The sequence below is a fragment of the Taudactylus pleione genome, unplaced genomic scaffold, assembly GCF_031769625.1.
Source record: "Taudactylus pleione unplaced genomic scaffold, aTauple2 ptg000671l, whole genome shotgun sequence".
Taxonomy (NCBI): domain Eukaryota; kingdom Metazoa; phylum Chordata; class Amphibia; order Anura; family Myobatrachidae; genus Taudactylus; species Taudactylus pleione.
The window spans coordinates 2,134,190-2,142,592 of record NW_028285073.1 but is presented as its reverse complement, the minus strand read 5'-3'; the positions used below and the strand labels follow the sequence as shown (position 1 = coordinate 2,142,592).

General features: G+C 45.6%; 1 protein-coding gene across 2 annotated transcripts in view; it reads left to right on the top strand.

The window, feature by feature from the left end:
- The first annotated feature begins 238 nt into the window (after positions 1 to 238).
- SMARCAL1 (SNF2 related chromatin remodeling annealing helicase 1) overlaps positions 239 to 8,403 on the top strand; it is a 106,312-nt gene continuing 98,147 nt past the window's right edge. Inside the window, exon 1 of one of the 2 annotated variants that reach the window (XM_088455778.1) lies at positions 239 to 374. The gene's annotated coding sequence lies outside the window, so the exon portion shown is untranslated. Of the gene's footprint in view, positions 375 to 408; positions 519 to 8,403 lie in introns of those variants that run through there. The other variant, XM_088455779.1, reaches the window with a different exon arrangement.

Here is an 8,403-nt window from a genome sequence, read left to right as displayed (position 1 = left end):
GAAAAACACCTTACGAAATACACCCCTAAATAACTACAGCTTATCCATTTCATAGGTGTCCAGATCTAAATTGTGGAACTTGCAGTAATGCCATTATTATTAGTACTTTATCATGCCTTAACAGCACCAACTCTCTATCCTGAGTGTTATCTTTGTACATTTTGTCTATGTGAAGAATCACAGTTTGGGCTGTCCAATGATCACAAAGAAGAGAGGGCCAACGTGCCAGTAGTGATCATGGCGATCGGACTGCCTGATGACGTCACACCACCGGTGTCGCTAGGATGAAGACGTTCGACCTCGGCAGGCGGGGAATACTGATCGATGTTTTGCTGTCATGGGGAGCGAGGCGGGTGAATATAAATCGGGTAAAGGTAAATATTAAGCGTGAATGACCCTTGAGACTGGCAGCTCTTTTCTACAGTTACTGATCACGTGTGCTGGGGGAGACCAAGTTACCCGCCAGTGTATCTCTGTTATCAAATATATATTAGCTGAAGTAGAATACAAATCCCTGGGTAATGTATACAACCTGGGGGAGAATAGTTATCCCTGTATGTATATAACCTGAGGGAGAATACTCATCCCTGTATGTACCGTATATAACCTGGGGGAGAATAGTCATCCCTGTATGTATATAACCTGGGGGAGAATACTCATCCCTGGATGTATATAACCTGGGGGAGAATACTCATCCCTGTATAAAGTACATAACCTTGTGGATTACCCATTCCTCTATAATGTATATTACATGGGGCTGAATACCCATCCCTGTATAATGTATAGAACCTGGGTAAGAATAGTCATCTCTGTATAATCATGCATATAACTTAGGGGTATATTTATCCCTGTATTGGTGGGTTACTCATCCCTATATAATGTATCTAACCTGGGGGAATAATCATCCCTGTATAATGTATATAACCTGGGGGGACACTTCTCCTTGTATCTATCTATACATAAAGTATAAAATAAAGTATCTGGTAGGCGTTAGTCTGTTTGTTCAGGTTAATCTCGAGAACCACTGGACGGATTTTGAGGCAGTTTTCACTGTTCTATAGAGCATTTGTCAAGGAAGGTATAGGTGTATGAAACATTAATGTATGACAAAAGGGAGCCGAGCAGTGACTATTTTATTGAAGCAAGTCAATGAAAAAGCGAACGTCCGACTTTATTTTATACCATGTAGAGATTGATACGTGTTATTCGATTTCTCAAAAAAAAATTGATGTAAGCTCTGTTTACTGATAAAGAATATCATTTTTTTTTATTATTTTATTTTTTTTACGGTTCCTATTTCATTTATGTGAAAAACGATTCTTTCATTTCCAACGAGTCCAATTCCCAGTAAGAGTCTGCTTTGACGTGAAAATAAATAAAGCACAGGGACAGACACATAATGTGGCGCAGATGACCCAAGTGGTGATTGATTTTCTCATGGACAACTTTACATGGCCATTTTGCGTGTGACATCAAAACTCAGGGGTCTATGTACTAAGCAGTGATAAGAGACAGAGTGAAAAGTGATAAGGTGCCAGCCAGGCAGCTCCCAACTGCCATTTTTCAAACACAGCCTATGAGATGGCAGTTAGGAGTTGATTGGCTGGCACCTTATCACTCTGTCTCTTATCACTGCTTAGTACATAGACCCCCTCAATCTTTTCGCGTTGACGTCAGGAGGAAAAAATACTAATGTCACCTACAAGGCAATCTTATAAGACATCAGTGTAAAAAAATTTGCTCCCGCTCGAAGCTGGACAGGTGGCTAGTAATGTATATAAGTTGGAGGTACTAACCATTCCTGTATAACGTATAAAGCCTGATTGGATTACTCGTCCGTGTATAATGTGTATAACCTGGGGCAGTTCTCCTCCATGTATAAAGTATATAACCTGGAGAGATACTCATCCCTGCATAATGTATACAACCTGAGTGGTGATAGTGATACTTACCCATCCCTGTATAATGTATATAACCTAGGGGGGGACACTCATCCCTGTATAATGTATATAACCTGGGGGGGAATACTCATCCCTGTATAATCAGGGCCGGTGCTACCATTAGGCAGCTTTAGGCGTCTGCCTAGGGGTGCCAGCCACTGGAGGGTGCCGCTGAGTCTGCAAAAAAAAGAAGGATGTTTCTTTCATTCCCGGCTGCGTCAACTGATGACCAAGGCTAATGCAGGTGTATGTGTGTGTTTAGACAGCCTTAGTGTGCTGGTGGTGGTTTTATTGAGTGCTGGCAGGGTGAGGTGTGTGTGTGTGAGGAGGTAAATGAGTGCTGACATATAATGGAGCACAGATGTGTGGCATAAATATATATTGGGGCATGGTTGTGTGGCATAATGTATTGGGGGCACATGTGTGGCATACTGTATGTATTAGGGGCATTGTATAGCCTAATTCACAGCTATTTGGAATACAATACATTTGGTGCACATTTGTGTGGCATATGTATAGAAGGTATTGATGTATAGCAATTATTAATTGGGTATACAGCTGTGTGGTATATAATGATTTTGTGGCACAATAGTATGGCATTATGATTTGGGGGCAGTGTTATGAGGCACAGCATGATTTTGGGGCTTTGGTGTGTAGCATATTAGTTGGAGCATTTCTATACAGGATGAGTCTCCCATATCCAAAATGCTTGGGACCAGGGGTATTTTGGATATCGGAATATTCTGTATTTTGGAATATTTGCCTACCATAATGAAATATCTTGGGAAAGGGACCCAAATCTAAACACATAATGCATTTATGTATTATATACACCTTATACACACAGCCTGCAGGTCATTTTATACAATATTTTTAATAAGTTTGTGCTTTAAACAAAGTTTGTGTACATTGAACCATCAAAAAGCAAAGATTTCATTATCTCAGTCATGCTAAAATATTCCGTATTTCGGAATATTTGGATATGGGAGACTCAACCTGTATATTATATGATGAATTTGGTGTGTGCCAATATTATAAATTGGCATCACTAATGTGTGGCATAGTATTGGAGAGAGCAGGGGTGGTGGTAGAAATGTTGCCTAGGGCACCCAGACACCTTGCACTGGCCCTGTGTATAATGTATATAACCTGGGGAATACACATCCCTGTATAATGTTTAATGAATATAACCTGAGGAGGGGGGTACTTATATTTATCCCTGTATAATGCATATAACCTGAGGGGACTCTTCTATTTAACCGCTATCCTACACAGTGATCGCGCTGAGCGAGCAAAAATGTGGGTACCGGGGACCTCTCACTTGAAAAAATTGGTGTCCTACACCACAGTTTCTGGGTACCATCACAATTTATGCCTCATTGCACGTAGCGCATAAAATCATGCTATAGGTCAGGGATGGGGAACCTCAGGCCCGGAGGCCCATATAAGACCCGCGGAATCATTTGGTCTGGCCCTCTGAGCTTTTTTCTGCTAGCCTCATCTGGCTAGCAGGGTGCGTAGAATGGCACCCTGCAGCCAGAATCTATGCAGCAGTCACACCGCTGCCCTTACAGCTCCCAGGAGCATCCTCAGGATGCTTCGGGCATTGCTGTAATCACTGGCGATTATGGTCCCGTCTACCGTGTGACGTCACATGGAGGGGGTGTGGCCTGCACTAGGCTCGCAAATAATGTTATATATATCAAAATGGCCCTTGGCAGAAAAAAAGGTTCTCTACCCCTGCTATAATGCATATTTTGCACTGAGAATAACATGGGGAGAAGGGAACAGGGGACACAGGGGTGGGGGGAGAGCAGAAGGGGTACAGACATGGAGAGGGGAACAGGGGCCACAGAGCTGGGAGGGCAGAGTATATGGGAAAACAGAAGGGGTACAGACATGGTTAGAGGAGAACAGGGGCACAGAGGTGGTTTCAGTACTAACTAACATGCACCTCAAGCCCCTCTTCAGTCAGACATTCCCACATATAAAGTCATATACCTTAGCAGGGTTAGACAATCCGTGCTTACCACCATGTACTAGAAGTCCCAGCATGCCCTGCCACTGCTCAGTAGCTGGGGAGTTATGGGATGCACTAACATGCCGTATGGCAAGGCAGTGGTTAATCCCCAAGCGCCCCCAAACATCATTGACCCTCATCACCAGCTCAACTCCTCTGGACCAAATCTGGTTCCTGAGCAGGGGCACTGGTTATCACTTGTCCAGTCAGGATTGCCCACATATAACTCCTGTACTCGTAATGCATTCTCGGACCCACTCGTGGAAAAGATGCTCTTTAAGTAATGCATCTACATCTGCTTCCATTCTCCTGCAGCATTGTGCCCTCCAAGCTGGTATCTGGGGCAGAATGGAGACATGGAACCAGTGTTGCCCTCACTCGCCCTATGGTTTCTGGGCCGCAGTCGCAAACCTGCTGTACCAGCTTTGTATCTGGATACATGCCGATGCCAGCCCCTGCTCAGAGTCCAACGCACAGGCCCTCTCCTCCCTACACCTATGGGATTGCATGGAGAGGAGAACTGCAAAGTTATTGGTTGGGTGTGGTGGTGGCGCACGCAGTTAATGGTTGGCAATTGTGTCTGTCAGTGCCGGGGCCCTGTAGCGTGCTGATTCATCCCTGATGAACTACTTACTAGTCACAGTATGTGAGTCACCTGCAAACATAGCAGTTAGGGGATCCACTGAGCGCTGCAGGTCCTTCCTCTGGACTCCGTACATTAGCCGGCTGTACCCCCTGATGGCGACTTTGCCCATGCCCACCCTGCCATGGCTCCATCCCCCGTACCTTCTGTGTGGCAACTTGAGGACAAGATGGTGTTGGGAGGTCTGAAGATTTAAGGGAGATAGCAAGAAACACATTTCATCTTCAAATGAAGGGACATGGGCAGCAGCAGGGTCTTCAGTCCATGAGGAGTAGGATGCTGCTCCCAGTCATGGCATGGTGCTCTGCTGCATGCACATCCAGGCATGTCTCCGGGGCTCTGGATGCTGGGGGAAGCCGGGTATTCTCTGGAAACAAAACCCATAGGTGACAGGAAGATCAGCAAGAGCTCCCATTACTGCAAGCAGCACACACTGCTCCAACAACTCTCAGGCGGGCTGAGCAGGTGCTCATTGGCTGATACACTCCTGAGCAGGAGTTGATGGCTACGGCAGTTCTGCCGCCGGTGGTGATTAGCTACTTTACGGCATGCACACAACGCATCCTGTGCACTCAGTCCCTCACCTCCTATATTGCATAAAAACACACTATAGCGCGTATTTTGCTATCACTGCTACAGTTCCCAACTTAGTAACAAGTTTTACCTAGCAGTTGTGAGCGCAGGTACCTTAAAGGGTTTATCCATCTTCTGATTTCTGTAGCACAGACGTTAACTAAGAAGAAAATCTATGTATTTAGTAAAAGATTTGGGAAAGTACATGCTCATCCATTTAAGCAGGGTTTCCAAAGGTACCCTAACAGTTCAGGTTTTAGTGATATCCATGCTTGAGCACAGATGGTTAAATCAAGCTGACTGATGTACTAATTAAGTCACCTGTGCATATGCATGGATAGCCTTAAAATCTGGACTGTTAGGTGCCTTGAGAACCGAGTTTGGGAACTATTGCATTAAAGTTATATGAAATGTATATAACCTGGGGTTGGGTATGGGATCCCGGCGGTCAGGTGGCCTGTGGTTAGAATACAGACAGCGGCACCCCGACAGTCAGAATCCCAACACCATTAGGTAAGTACCCTAACGCTAACACCCCTAACCCTCCCTCCCTGGTGCCTGAACATAACCTCCCCCTCCTAACCCTCCCCCCTTAGTGCCTAAGCCCCAAACTAGTGGTTCTCAAATTCGGTCCTCAGGACCCCACACAGGTGCATTCATTACTTACTGACACATTTTAAAAGATGCCCCGGTAGAGCTAATTATTTCACTTGTGATTCTGTGGGGAGACCTGGAAAACATGCACTGTTTGGGGTCCTGAGGACCGAGTTTGGGAACCTTTGCCCTAAACCTAACCCTCCCCCCTAACCCCTGATACTTACCTTCGGGATGGCGGCATCAGTATTTTGACCGTCTGCCGGGATGCTGACTATGGCCCTCATTCAGAGCCGTACGCTCTGAATGAGGGCCGGGCTCCATTTTCATGGAGCGTCCTCCTGGACGCTCGTATAGCTGTGGGTCACCACCCACAGGCTATACGAGCGTGCTTTGTGATGGCCGCGATGGTCGAGACCATCGCGACCATCGAAATTGCGAGCCGGAGCCTGCGGTTGAGGTTTTCAACCGCAAGCTCCGGAGTGATTTTGGCTCTATCAGAGCCAAAATCACTCCCACTGACATCACTAGTGATGTCAGTGGGCCGGCTTCTGACGGGAGGCGTTCCCGTGGGAACGCCCCCGTCAGGGAGGCACGCCCCCGGCACGCCCACCAAAGGGGGCGTGCTGTCAATCAACATTGACAGCACGCCCCCTTTGATCGGACACAACGAGCGAAGGACTTTCCTTCGCTCGTCGCGTCTGGAGCATGCGCACGACGGAGCTCCCTCCGTCGTGCGCATGCTCAGTGCATAACATCGACCCACTTGCGAGCGGACAGCCGCTCGCGAGTGGGTCTGAATCAGGCCCTATGTCCCAATAACCTGAAAGGATACTCATCCCTGTATAATGTATATTACTTGGAGGAATACCGACCCTTATATAATGTATATAACTTGGGGGAATACCCATCCCTGTATAATGTATATAATTTGAATGAATAACTATCCTTGTATAATTTAGGAGTAATACCCATCCCTGTATAATGTATATAACCTGGGGGCACACCGACATCCCTGTATGATTTATGTAACCTGGGATAATAATGATCCCTGTATAAATAGTGTTCATTCTAGCACCCTACACCTGTCACAGCACGTGCAGTTCTTCTTTCCTGCCTGGGATGTCGCTCTCTACTCTGGTCTGTATCTCAGCAGTTTGTTGAAGCAGCTAGAAGCACCAGAGCAGAGAGTGACACCCCAGGCAGGAAAGAGGAACTTCATGGGTTGTGACATGTGCAGGGTGGTAGAATGAACACTGTGCTTTATAATGTGTATAACATGGGGGGAATAATGATCCTTATATACTGTTTATAATCGAGGGACACATCTCTCTGTTTAATTCATGTAAACTATACTTTATAATGTACCCTCAACATACATAATATGTACAGATCAGTCCTCATACATCTAGCCTCCTTGCACGTTAAACAGCCCTTCTAGTTGCGCCATGCTGTCGGATGACTTGGTAGCGCTGAGCATCTTTTTATATGACTTTTTCCCTTTAAAATGTCTTATTCGCACAACGGTGCAAAATGTTAGCACAAGGAGCTTCTGCTGGTTAAAATGATATGCAGCATGCCTATATTTTGTGAATGACTGAGGGTGTATCTGCTTACGAAATGCTACGTTACAGTTTCAGCAGCTATAACACTGTAACGTAGCGTTTTGCATGCAGAAACACCCGCAGACGCACAGAGAACATGGGCATGCTGCATATAATTGTAATCAGCAGAAGCGGCTTGTGCTACATATTCGCATTGCTGTGTGACTAAAGGTGCCCATCTACTAGTAGATCAGGGAAAGATGGTACCATTACCACTTCGTAATCGTACCGACGTGCCCCTTGGTGGTGCAGTGCCTACACTGAACAATTGATCAATCATCCCCGAACAAGGCCAATCTGTCGTTATCGGCAGATTGGCCTGCATGTTCGGCCGATGATTGATGTCGGAAACCACCAGCGGGAGTGCGCTGGTCGATTCCGACATTTGGATGCACGCTTTGCGGCCAATTACTGAGTGATTGCACAAGTACGATGTCGTAATCGTGCAATCGTACAGTGTAATTGGCTAGTGGATGGGCACCTTTAGACACATTTGAAGATAAAAAGTTGCATTAAAAGACTCTCAGCGCTACCTAGTCACACAGAGCTCCCGTGTTATGTGTAGCGCGACTCGTAGTGCACGGAGGATAGATATATGTGGACACATCTGTACGTACTGTACATATGCAGGTTATTCCTCTGCAAAAAATGAGGAAGTTAGTAGGTTGTGACTGCAGCCTCTACCTCCGGTGTAATATATTTTGTCCTTTTTTTGTCCTTGTATCCCAGTGAAACTACACTTGCCCCTTCCTCTAATAACTTTGTGGGCAGTGTTGTCATCTGGGTGAGCATTTTCTGTACTTCACACAAATGTCGATGAAATTATTATTATTCTATGCCTTCCTCTTACCTTACAGATGGCTAGTCTGATATTCATAGCATAATATAACATGTCTCCTCTTATCTCAAGTCTATTTAGTTTTAACAATTTCCTGACATTTTATGTACATTTGTGAATGCAAGTGTAAGAAGCATGTGAAATATTAAAGTGACCTTTCCAGAAAATTGCTGGCCTCCCCAAATCCCTTC